The sequence below is a fragment of the Alosa sapidissima genome, chromosome 24 (genome assembly GCF_018492685.1).
Source record: "Alosa sapidissima isolate fAloSap1 chromosome 24, fAloSap1.pri, whole genome shotgun sequence".
NCBI classification, from domain to species: domain Eukaryota; kingdom Metazoa; phylum Chordata; class Actinopteri; order Clupeiformes; family Clupeidae; genus Alosa; species Alosa sapidissima.
In genome coordinates this window covers 25,158,697-25,172,367 of record NC_055980.1, presented here as the reverse complement: position 1 = coordinate 25,172,367, position 13,671 = coordinate 25,158,697, and the positions used below count along the sequence as shown (strand labels likewise).

General features: G+C 40.0%; 1 protein-coding gene and 2 long non-coding RNA genes across 3 annotated transcripts in view; 1 reads left to right on the top strand and 2 right to left on the bottom strand.

Annotated features, from left to right (window-relative positions):
- The window catches only part of LOC121700268 (CMRF35-like molecule 8), a 32,260-nt gene extending 27,368 nt beyond the window's left edge, over window positions 1-4,892 (top strand). The window contains exons 8-9 of the transcript XR_006027155.1: window positions 332-336; window positions 4,812-4,892. The gene's annotated coding sequence lies outside the window, so the exon portion shown is untranslated. The remainder of the gene's footprint in view (window positions 1-331; window positions 337-4,811) is intronic.
- Window positions 918-1,562, bottom strand: LOC121700327. Its single transcript, XR_006027190.1, has 3 exons — window positions 1,437-1,562; window positions 1,082-1,174; window positions 918-944 (listed from the first exon to the last, which is right to left on the bottom strand). It is a non-coding gene; the product is annotated as an uncharacterized LOC121700327 (long non-coding RNA).
- On the bottom strand, window positions 2,176-3,289 carry LOC121700324. The gene is made up of 3 exons (XR_006027187.1): window positions 3,158-3,289; window positions 2,712-2,827; window positions 2,176-2,263 (listed from the first exon to the last, which is right to left on the bottom strand). It is a non-coding gene; the product is annotated as an uncharacterized LOC121700324 (long non-coding RNA).
- Window positions 4,893-13,671: the final 8,779 nt, after the last annotated feature.

Below are 13,671 nucleotides of genomic sequence, written 5' to 3'. Positions count from 1 at the left end.
TCCACCTCTTTCTGTTCTATTTGTTATTAACTTGTAGCCTAGGCTACTTGTAACCAAGAAATATATAAATCACTTCTTACTTACAACAAATAGCCTACGTATATTAAACACTTAATGTATATTGTTGATATTCCACAAGCAGCATTAGTTCAAGTTCAAGTAGTTTATCGTCATGTACGCATAAAGTGAAATATAATTATTTTTAATTTTTAAGAATAAATAATAATTGTTTAGATAATTATTATAGGCAAATGTGTAAATATTTAGGCATCTTACCAGGGGGGTATTCCAAGTACGAGGTTTAGTGACAAACCTGGGTTAGTTAACACAGAGTAGGTGGTAAACCTCCTAATAGAAGAGCTGTATGGCTTCATTCTCCTAACAAAATAATACCATAGGGCTGTTGTTGTAGGAGGTTTACCACTTACTCTGAGTTAAGTTACCCAGGTTTATCACTAAACCATGTACTTGGAATACCCCCCAGGTCTGTTAAGTCATAGGCTTGCTTAACCAAATGTTGTAGCCATCCATGGGTAGATGATCACAAAAATAGACAACTGGACAGTTTTGGAGAACACATTTTAATTGTAAACATAAGAACAAAAAAGCTTTGTAAACAAAAAAGCTTTGTAAATCTAAATACGGACAACCTTGCATGGTTCAAGCTCATGTTCTCTCTCAGAACAAAATACACCATAAACTTAACACCAAAAAAAATCTAATTTCCCTAGTACACACATATAGTAAATAATGAAATGAAGATAATAAATTGAAATCCAATAAGACGTAAATAAATAAATAAAAAACTAATACATTAAAAAAGAATGTATGAATACAGAAAAAAACAGCAATGCTTGTTACTCCAATGCCGGATGCATGGACATGAACCTCTCAGCCAGAAATCTGCAGAAACCCTTGTGGTTCGTGACAATGTTGATGGAAACCTTCAAATGCAAACAGATTTCAAATTGGAAATGAGAATGTAGTGACAATATACATATTTGGTATGGTTTGGTTTATTTATTCTGGAGAACCCACACTGATCATAATATGGCATGGCTTTTATATCAAATTTCCTTACCTCAGGCATCATTACGTCGAGCACAAGGTCAACATCTATGATATCTTCATCACAGATTATGGCAGTCTGTATCATTTTCGCCAGTTTCCTGGACTAATTGGGGCCACAAAAGAAAAATGAATCTTAGAACGAAAACTTTTTGCATTACTAATTGTATGTTTACTTAAACTAGTTGTTATTCATAACCAGTGCATTATTACTACATAAACTGTACAGTGTATTCATATCAATTAGTTTTCTATGCAATCTAATGCTTTTCGGATGTCATCTTCAAATGCCTTATTTGACAGTTTTTAGACGGTAGGTATAAACAAATCTACATAAAATACATGCAACTTTTTTCAAAATCACTAACATTTTCTATGCTGAAATGGCTATTTGCATGACGCAAACGCTGACGAAGTTCCAAAGATGCGGCCGGATGTTTCCACAGAAACATCCTCGACGACTTCCGTCTGCCACATTGTAGCTCTTCATAGATAGTCTGGACAGATTGAATGGTCAGTCTGTTTCTACATTACTGTGTGCTTCTACATTACTGTGTGCTTCTACATTACTGTGTGTTTCTACATTACTGTGTGCTTCTACATTACTGTGTGCTTCTACATTACTGTGTGCTTCTACATTACTGTGTGCTTCTACATTACTGTGTGTTTCTACATTACTGTGTGCTTCTACATTTTTATTCTGCCGCATGTACTTGCCCTTAACTCCCCTTGCTGCATAAGCCCCTCCATCCCATTCTGATGGAGAATCCTCAGAGTCCTACGAAGTTTAACAATTTGTTAACATCAAGTATAATACTACATTACTAGAGCACTTGTAGGGGGGAAAATATAAATGAAGCCACATACGTATCCACATTCAGTGGCAGTTTCCTCCTGCAGCCGCATGTAAATTGGCCTTTAGGGGGCACAACGTCTGCACAATCTGTGTGCAACCATCCTTTACAGGACTCACACTGCACCCACATCAGATGTTCCACTTCTGGATACATTTTGCTAGGTGTGAAGAACACAGTGATAATCCAAGATTTAGAAACCCAATGCAACCTTTATACTTATATCACAATTATGATCAATGACATACTGACCCTCCACTGTCCAGCTTCTGAAACGCACACACATTAATGTCCTCCGCCATACACCGATGTGCTCTGTCCTCCACACTCTTGAAGATTTCCTTGGTAGAAACATGTCCACAAAAACATTTATTTGCAATTCATTAATTAATAACTAATTTCATGCCCGTTTTAACAATGTTCAGATCTTGCATGGTTCCTGATATTCACCACTACATTCTTCTAAATGTGACTACATGTGACATTCTTCTGAAACACCTTTTGACCACAGCTGTTCAGGTTACCTGTAATTCAATGTGTGATTTCACCTGGTGGTCATATGACTCATTTGTGGAGTATTTAAGTCTTCAGTGCCATAGACATGATCTACCCATCATGTGCAAGGTCATGTAGTGAACTAGCCTTGTTCATAACATACTCTTCTCAATTGAAATTGAGAGCGGGTCTAGAAAGGCATAACAATTTTGCGCAATGTTGCACACCATAAATCATTGAATCATAATACTCAATGACTCCTCTCATCCTAACCACCCCTTGCCTAACCATTACCTCTAGCAAGACGTCAGAAATCAAAGAAGTGAATGATAGCGATGGAGATATTCCAGCTGAGGTCCACCCAGTATCTCTTGCCTTGGTTTTATCCCCCGGACTTCCATTTCAGCCATCTGTGTTCACAATAAGGGGAAATTAAGTGATGAGTTAAACTGTTGAGTTTTACCTTTCCCCAGTTCATCCAGCTGTTCTCTGAGTCTGACAATGACACTTTTAGCTCCAGCTCATTGAATCTCTTATAGGAGAGATGCTAACGGTCTAATCGGTTTCAATGAGCTGGAGCTAAAAGTGCTACTGTCAGACTCAGAACGGCTGGATGAACTGGGAAAAGGTAAAACTCAACAGTTTAACTCGAGGGGAGGTGGAAAATGAGTGTATTTCTCCAAATGGTGGAGTATCACTTTAAATTATAACAAACAGATTAATAATAATTCTTAACATACCGTACAGACAAAGACGCCACAGTTCTGAGAGTCCCTTTGAAGCCACTGCTGTGGGTACTGTATCTCCCACTTTGAAAGGTCCCATGTCCCCTGAAAGGCCTGGCTGTATTTGAAAACAGATGCATGTTTTCCTGTTCTTTCTTTGCATAGAGCAGTAATAACTTCAATATAGCTGCAAGCAGCATTAACCCATTTAAGCCCAATTTTTTCCCAGACATGCAAATATGCAAATCATGTGTTATTAGCAACCCTTTGAAGTAATCAATATTTTTTTTTTTTAAATGTAGAAAAGTAGATGAAAAAGTATATATACTCTTTTGATCCCGTGAGGGAAATTTGGTCTCTGCATTTATCCCAATCCGTGAATTAGTGAAACACACACAGCACACAGTGAGGTGAAGCACACACTAATCCCGGCGCAGTGAGCTGCCTGCATCAACAGCGGCGCTCGGGGAGCAGTGAGGGGTTAGGTGCCTTGCTCAAGGGCACTTCAGCCGTGCCTGCTAGTCGGGGTTCGAACCGGCAACCCTCCGGTTACAAGTCCGAAGCGCTAACCAGTAGGCCACGGCTGCCCCGTTTTTTTTTTTTGTTTTTTTGTTTTTGTTTAAAAACTTGTCTGATTACTGTTTGATAGTCTGTAATCAGATGTCCTTACAGGGCAGAATGCATATCTCTATGGAGGACTAGCAGCTGCTGTGCTGGTCGGCCTACTGGTGTTGACCATCATACTGATTAAGACCAGAGCAAAGAGGAGAGAAAGTAACACACCCCCTACATACACACACACATATGAATGTCATGCCATGCAATTTAAGAGTTTATTTTACATATATTTTACAACTATATGTCCGATGCAAATATCCATATATGTATAAGTCACGCAAATATAAAAACTAATGAGACAATCACTCTCTCAGATGAAGTACTCTTTAACACACATAAACACACACACACACACAGAGAAAGAGAGAGAGAGAGACACACAAAGCGGTCATGACTGCAACTATCCAATTTTATTTGCGGTAGATAGAACAGAAGAGATGACTTGAGGAGGAAGTGTGTGTAACAAGAATTTCATGTTTTTGTCATTATCAGCACCACAGTCCTCACAAAGGAATCCAAGCAATTCTGAACAGGTATGTAATGAAATTACAACCAGTTATCTAACTGACTTTACATCCTGAATTTTACTTGTGACATGTAGACATGTTATGAATGAGTCGGATGGGCCCAGGCTAGCGTTTAGCGGCTTTTGCATCTGAACTCTTCATATCATCAAAACTATCTTCACTTCACAGTTCTTCTCTAATAAGGTATATCTGGTCTCTTTCTGTCCAGATCAACGGCATCTATGCAGAGATACAAGACACAGACAGCAGTGCAGTTAAACTCCAGACTCCTCCGACTCCAAACAATCAGAGGAATCATCAGGACAGTTCACCTGTCATCAGCATATACACCACAGCCAATCAAAACCCAGAACAGCAACCTGCTTCTTGCCAGTCAGCCAATCACATTTCTGAGGCTGAAGTAATAAACTCCCTTTTCTACTCTGTTGTAACCAACCCGATGCAGTCTACAGACATACCAACAGCCAATCAGAATTGTGAAATCAATGATACATACGCATCCAATCCAATGCAGTCTATGCCAGCAGCCAATCAGAATTATAAAATGAATGACACATACTCTTTTGCCACCAATCCGATACCAGCTACAGATATGCCAGCAGCCTATGAGAATTTTGAAATCAGTGATGACATGCCAGCCTCCAACAGCCTGACCCTGACTGAGTTGTCTGTGCAAACCCAGTCATAGCCAAAACTCTCCCGGATTCCTTCAAACCATGGTCATCAGTTTTGAGTTCCCAGGCAAATCTTCATGTTTGTACTTGTACAATTTATATAATTTAAGTAATGTTCTGAATTCAAACATGTTCAGACATGAATTGTTATCTTAGCTTCTTAGAGAAGAAATATGCAGTAGGCCTAACACTTTACTTGAAGGTATCTACATAAGAGTGACATGACACCGTCATATCTATGACATGACACTGTCAGGGTTTTTCAGGATGGGAAGTAGTGATGTTATGCTGATTTCGAGATGTCTCGTAAATCATCGTACACTCACCCGTACAACATGTACCAATGAGTGGCTTTAGGAACGCCTTTCTCTCGAGCCACGAGGGGCATTAGCAGGAGGCTAGTCATTGTTATTGTTTTGTGCTACATGTAGTCTCTAGCTAAACGGCTGGAAAACAAATTGTTACATTGTATTGCAGGTACAGCAAGACCGTGCAAAGCATGAATTGGTGACCGGATTGAAGCAGCAATGTAATCTAGTGTGTAAGAGCATTACATCAACTTTAACATTACCAACACAGTACATATGGGAAAAAAATACATGTCGTCTCATCTCAACTATGGGCGCAGCCATGTTTGTTGTAAGGTCGTACGTCCACACATACCTCCCACCTCGGGGTACCCTCAAGTAGGCTACTCCGAGGTAAAGTGGTCAGCATTTATTCATCTTCGACTCAAAGACATTCAATGTCTCAAACATTTCGTGACACAATGCTATCCTTAACTTTCACCAGCAGAGGTCCTCATAGAGTTCTGAAGCTTCAAGTACTGAACCTTTTTTCGATTGAAAGCTTCACTGGTTCAGAAAGCTTCAGTTCGCCATCACTAGTTATAGGTACTCAATGGTGCTATTTCACACGCATTACGCATTTCACACCCTAGTGACCCGCACTCACCGGGGCTAAGTGAAAGGTGTTAATAGCGGATTGGCGTAGCCTAGGGTAGACTGAGTAGGCCTACAGTTGAGACACCTTTTGCCCACACAAAATCAAACAAAAAATAGATACTGAAAAGAAGTGATTTAACACACGACATTCCACATGCCATTTCCTTAGCTTTTAGACTAAATATTATCAATCAATAATACCCAAAAGTAGCCTAGTTTGTATTTTCCACAATAAGTTCATAAACATAAGGTGCATTTTTGTCTTGACTGTGTCTTAACTGCACCCTATAGAGTACAGTTGAGACACCCATCTTTACTGATGTATAGTTAGGCTAACTAACCGTTAGTTGGAAAGTTGAATAAATAAAAACATAGCAATTGCAAAGTGTTTGTAGTGTGGAATACTAGGAATACATCATGAACAAAATGTGACACAGGAACAGATATGGCGAACAGTAGCCTATAAATGGAATGTTCAAGTAATGACACAATCCAATGTGTGTCTCAATTGTCCCCCGATGACCAACTCACACATTTCTCTAGCCTAGATTTTGCAACGACCTTACATGACACAATGCCATAAAATATGCCAGTTTTTAGGACACAGAATAATGTTTGTAATGATACCAGTTACGTTTACGGTAACATAAGTGTAATGAGCTATTCATTGTCGAAGGTGCAGTGCAATTCTTACTTTGGAAAACAAACATTTGCCGATATCATTGGATGGGGGATACTTGTGAATTTTTACGTAGCTTACAATGGCCAGGTCAGACAAAGCCAAAATTACTCATTTTGAAGCAACGAGTGAGCAGGCCGCGCATTTGTATGGTTATATTGCTTGACTTAAACCCCAGAGAGTAGGCTACCACACCCCACAGTGATGGGCCTAGCGGTCTTACGCGTTCAGTGTGGGGTATAAACAAGCTGAGAATTTAGCGGTGTCACGTCTGCTGTTTGCCAACTGTTTTGCACTGATAAAGGTCTGAGGACCGAAACGTTTGTACATCACCTCACTTGGTAGCACATTGGTTGATGGATTAAACACTTCGTTTATTTATTTTTCAACGGAAAACAATGGTGTGCGAGTTTTTTTCCTTGATTGACTACTACGTTGCCCAAAACTGACGCACCCGCACGGCCTTGAGTATTTGGCGCGAGACCCTACATGTCTAACCTGAACAGTTACTAGTAATAGTATTTTATTTTACTTATTATGGAATATATATTTTTTTACTTTTATAAAGGCTTTGTTTGAATGCGGTTGGAACAAATAGTAGTTGATTATAAAGGCAACGTTCTGTTGCAATATTCTGTGTGTTCTTTTAAGCCAGTGGTTCTCAAACTTTTTCTTTCATTCCCCACTTTGATCAAGGGGGCATTTTCGAGCCCCACCTGTCCCTCATTGCTCTAAGAAAGTAGTAGGTCAAGCTTAAAATTGTCAAATTTATTGAAAGTTCTAAATATATCCTCTTCCGCAGAGTTAAAATCAGCTGGTGTTGCAGATATAATCAATAAATACATAATGTGCCATTGTAAATTAAACACACATTTTTCTGTTTTCAATTTCCAGCAACATATTAGGACAGGCCAATATTTTACAGCATTGTACAATAGCCTATATTCATCCATTATATGGTATTATCTTAATATTCTGGCAAGTTTAAAATATGATGGTCGAAAGTGGGCCAGAGGTGGTGATCCGATATCTAGAAATCTGATCGGTTTGTGTTCACAATTTGGTCCCCGACTTTCTCCTGCGTCTTGGCGATTGTTTACACATGTAGCCTATTTACAGTATTTAAAGCAAGTGTAAACAGGCTCATAAGCACAGCTGCGGAATGCAGGTGCTTATTTATTGTGATACGGTTAGAGCCGGTAATTGCTTGCCTATACAGACTCAGGGACAGGTGTTAATAGCCTTGCCATACAATGGACAGTCATACGCACCGCTGACTAAAGAGCATAACTATCTCGGTGGCAGGTGTTAATCACGTTAATTACACGTTATGCACGATGTAGCCTAATCAGTTCTGATAAAACAAAACAACAATTTGTGAACACTACTGAAAAATACGAAATACCAAAAATATCTATCTACTCAATAGCCTACATTCAAGCAATAATTCAATAACTTAGATTTAAATAATAATAATTCACTGAGTAGGCTACCACATCCCACAGTGATGGGCTTAGCGGTCTTACGCGTTCAGTGTGGGGTATAAACAAGCTGAGAATTTAGCGGTGTCACGTCTGCCTGTCACAGACGTGGGGAGCTCTTTGAAGCTTGGGATAATGTGGTACAGTTACTACAGTAACAGTATTTTATTTTACTTCTAGTATTTTTTCACTTTTATAAAGGCTTTGTTTGAATGCTGTTGAAGTTGGTTATAAAGGCAATTTTCTGTTGCAATATTCTGTGTGTTGTGGACTGCAGGTAACTAGTTAAGTTTTTCATTCCCCACTTTGATCAAGGGGGCATTTTCGAGCCCCACTTAAATATATCCTCTTCAGCAGAGTTCAAATCCGTTGGTGCTGCAGATATAATAATCAATAAATAGGCTATATAATGTGCCATTGTAAATTAAACCCACATATGTCTGTTTTCCAGCAACATATTATGAAGCATAGGCCAATATTTTACAGCATTGTACAATATAGGCCTATTCGTCCATTATATGGTATTATCTTAATATTCTGCAAGATTAAAATATGATGGTCGAAAGTGGGCCAGAGGTGGTGATCCCGAAATCTGGAAATCTGATCTCACTATGGGTTTGTGTTCACAATTTGGTCCCCCACTTTCAAAGTATCTCCTGCGCCCCTGCGTCTTGGTGATTGTTTACACCTGTATTTACAGTATTTAAAAAAGTGTAAACAGGCTCATAAGCACCGCTGCGGAATGCAGGTGCTTATTTTATTATGATAGGCTACGGTTAGAGCTACCCTAATTGCTTGCCCATACAGACTCAGGGACAGGTGTTAATAGCCTTGCCATACAATGGACAGTCATACGCACCGCTGAGTAAAGAGCATAACTATCTCGGTGACAGCTAGGACAGCTTAATCACGTTAATTACACGTTATGCACGATGTAGCCTAATCAGTTCTGATAAAACAAAACAACAATTTGTGAACGCTACTGAAAAATACGAAATACCAAAAATATCTACTCAATACATTCAAGCAATAATTCAATAACTTAGATTGAATAATTCAGTAATTGAGCTGCCTTGGCGGAGGTCTGTGCTCTCTGAGCGAGTGCGTTTCCTTTATGTGCATGGGGACGTACGATTGAAAGCCCTTCTTAAATCGACCAGAAATATGCTTGTTCTTAATGTAGGCTAGCCCATCCTCAAAAAGCATTGACTGATGATAGTGGAGATGTTATCCCGAGGCCTTTGCAAGTCAGCATCTCCGACGGTAGTCTGTCCTATTAAAAATATAAGTTTTCGATATCCCAAGCGTTGTTTTTAACGATCTGCTACTCACCAAAATGTATGCATGGAAACATGACGAAGTATCCAACTGTCGTGTGTTAAATTATTGTGATTACGAGCCAGTGGTTTTAACAGTAGGCCTATGCGTGACTCGGACATCTAACGAAATGCAACAGGCTCATATCATCCTCGCATTCGCAAAATGAGGACATACATGAGACTGCTCAGATAATAACAGGTGTGCCTCCAGTTTTGCACGGTTTTAGTGAAGTTATATGCCGGTTTTAATCAAGTTTTAGGCCTATTCACCTTTACAGGTTCTGCATTCTGCCTTTTGCAATGAGCAGTGCTTTCCCGTTTGAATTGGAAATGCTCTGTGTCATTGTGTGTGTGGGGGCAGGGCCGAATTAACAATTCATAGAAACACTCACCTCTGGCCTATTGTCCAAGAGGAGGAGGGGCCTGAGACCTGGTGGCCTAATAAAAAGGCCTGGTTAGACAGCCAATGCATAGCCCATTTACACAGTTCAGAGATGGTTGTCGTCAACGCAGAAGTCAGTGAGCGCATCAGGACCCTGCGGAAGAAAGGCTGTCCGACTAGTTCTATCGCCAAACAACTAGCCATGATTGGAATAAGACCATCGTTGCGGACTATACGGCGCCATTGCCGACATGCTGTTGTGGAAAAGAAGAAACCAAAGCCGCGTAAAGTGACAAGGTACATTTACTTGTTTTATTCTGAAACTCAAGTAAGTCCTATACGTTTGACATGTTAATCAAAATAACAATAATTGCTTTACCAAGCTATGTATTGAAACAATGTGTCTATTTCAGTCAGGTGATGGAAATAATAAACTCCATCCTCCGCACAGACGACGAACTATCAGCAAGAAAAGTGAAAGACCTTCTCCAAAGAAGACACAACATATCAATCGGTTTTAGCTCGCTGAGAAAGGCATTCCGGATTCTTGGCTGGACATTTGGGAAGCCGAGGTAGGCCTAACAATAACTCGTCTCTTTATGCTATTATTTACCCATCTAATAATCTGGCACTCAACATAGCCTTATTACAGTACAGTAACATTTTGAGATTATGCTTACAGATTCGTACCAATGACCCGGGACAAACACTTGCGTCTAATCCAAGTTCAAGAATGGAAGGCTGCTGGCGAAAAGTTTGACGATGTTTTCTTCACCGATGAGTCAACTGTAGTACTGAAGCCTTTTTCATTGCGGTGCTGGAGAAAGTCGAACTACACGGGCAATGTAAAACCAAGAGTTAAACACCCCGTCAAACTGCATGTGTGGGGTGGGATATCTCGCTGTGGACCGGGCCCGCTTGTCATTTTTGAAGGTGAGTGATGAAGCTCAAGGGTTAGGATAGAGAAGATAATGCCTATGCAAAATAAATAGTTACAATGTGATTACATATTATTTAACCCTCAGGTATTATGGATCAACAATTCTACAAGAAAGAGATCATCCAAACAGTTGCTGGTCCATATTTAAGGGAGCAATTCCCAATGTCTACACACAGATTCTTCCAAGGTAGGCTATTGTTATAACACTCTGTTTTCCATAACATTTGCATGAGCCTATAGTAAAAGCAACGTGGTGATGATTAGGCTACTGATGTTTGTTGAATGAGTAAGTAGCCCTCCTAATTTGTCCTGTTTGATTTTGTCAGACAACAATCCGAAAAACACAGCTAAAAGTGTCAAGACCTGCATTCAGAGAGAGGGGATCAACTGGGTACCAACACCGGCTGAGTAAGTTTTTTTAATAACCTAAAATAATAAAATTGATGACCACATATTCAGAAACCAGCTAACACTATACTGACACGTCCATGTGTTTCTGTTTTAGGTCGCCAGATCTGAACCCTATCGAGTTAGTGTGGGCTGAAATGAAACAATATATTCACTGTGAGGCCAAACCCATGAACAAAGACTCACTGATATTTGCAATAGAGTTTTTTTGGCGAAACAAACTCACAGCGGAACTTTGCAATAAATACATAGACCATCTGGACAAAGTCATCAACAGAGTCATAGCACTGAAGGGAGAGGCAACTGGCATGTGATCTCCCCACGGATGGATCAATGGATGTACAAGTTTTCCCCTGTGCCTACGATATTTAATCCAGTGTTTTTTCAAATTGCTATTTGTTTTAACAATTTTTTATGATAGTGTGAAGTACTTTTTGTATAGGCTACTATCTTAATTGCTTTATACTCAGTACTTGACCAATGGCTATTGCATCTGTCTATATTGCAAGTGAGAATGTGGCAGGTGATCTACTGTATAGGCTTCATAAAATAAACAGATTGCTAATGGCCTACAAGCTGATCTGATGTGTGATCAGTGGAATAGGGAAATGGCAGTGTTTTTTTGCGCGCAGAAGTCAGCCAAATATGAATGTAATTCTGCATCAGAAAATTAAAGAAAAAAACATGTCAAGCAGTCAATTGACTACATTGCAGTCAAGAAGTAGGGCAAATTAATTTACGAAACCAAAACGTGGGTCATAGTTGTCTAAGCCTCTATCGCGTAGCCTGTTAAAAACATCGCTAGATAGTATTACATTAAAGTACCCCCAACACTGACAATAACAGACAGCAAATTAAGATATGTTTTCGTTTTGTGGAGCGGCACCGGCTATCAAAAGCAGATTTCGATTTTCGTTACCACCGTGTAGTCAAGCCTTAATCCATACCCAAGTAGCCTAAATCGAGGTAATGTTTAATTATGCATGATTTATTTTGTTATTGAATTCGTAGGCTGGGATTACTCTCGGCAACAATTATATGTTTAAAGGTAGCCTCCTGCTTTTTCAGAAGGGGCGGCAGGCAGGCTACTGACAGAGCGACGCACAGTGGCTGAAAGTGGTACTAAAGTTTCACGCAGCTTAACGCCGCGTAATGCGCGGCTGAAGTGGCCATTTGAAAGTAATGCGCACTGTATGCCATATTGTGATATTACTACAGGTATTTTTCAAAAGCATACATTTATTGTTGCACTATTGTTTCTAGAGGGTTTACCCCACCCCAACTCCCTTCTCTGTGTCTCCTCCCCCTTCCTCCTTCAGCTCCTCCCACCTCCAAACCTCCACTGACCACAGGAAGCACATCAGCACACAGCAGCGCTACACATGAAACACACACCATCACAGCAGGTGCAGTACATGAAGGACGAGCAATCTCTGGTTGACATAGCTATTAAGCATGTAAGAGGCACATCGACACACTCACTCACCGCATGGTTTCCCCACAGTGTTTAAAGTGTAACTCCGGAGTTCAAACAACCAAGGGTCTATTACTATAATTAAGAATCTTTTGATTGAGAGCCCTAGGCACAAACACAATCACGCACAAATGTGTTTGCTATGCCCCAAACAGGTGAGGAAGTCTCATCCAGACTCTCAGGAGCACATGGGAATTCATCTACAACACATTCAGAAGGAGGTATAGGAAAAATCTCTATGGATTGACTTTCTCTTGCTCTCTCACACATCTCTCTCTCTCACACACACACACACACAAACACACAGACAAACAAACAGTGCTAGAAAATATATCTGCCACAAACAAGTTAATTTCTAGTGTTATGCTGCTTAGCCTTCCATCTACTTGTATGTTTAGTTTTTGTTTTATTTTTAGAGTTAGTAGCCACACAGCACCTGTGAGTATAATGTGCAGCTCTAAGGTTAGGACCCAAATGCACACGAATGCAAAGTTTTAAACAAAATGAGAATCTTTACCTACAATGAGCAAATATCAGAACCAACCATGAGCAACACAACAGAGACTGAAGAAACATGAGGATGTAAATACCCTGCAGTTAATTACAGAACAAGACACAGGTGACAATAACGGGCAAAGACCAAGAAAAACAAGGAGCACGAGCAGACAAGCCACAATATACTCTGCACTAGCGTAGTGTCAAACTTCCATGTTTGTCTTAAAGTCGGCAAACCATTTTCTTGTTTGTTGACATCGCTGTCAAGATGAGTGCTTCAGTTGTACCAAAACTTAAGAAATACAATGTACAGAAGTCTTTTAAGCTTCTTCCCACCGTGGGTGGGTGTAAGGAACACTGAAGCCACTCTGCTTGGTTTCAAGCCGATATACAATAAAATCGATTTTAGCCTCCACCTTTTTCTTAAAAACGCCAGCCTATGTGCACAGTGGCTGCACAAAATAAGGAGGACAGGATTTCTGATGCCCACACACATTTTTGTATAATAAAAGCACTCATCTTCATCTACAGATGACAACAAACAGGAAATGGGTCACCACGCTAGTGCACAGAGCCTATAACCCATAG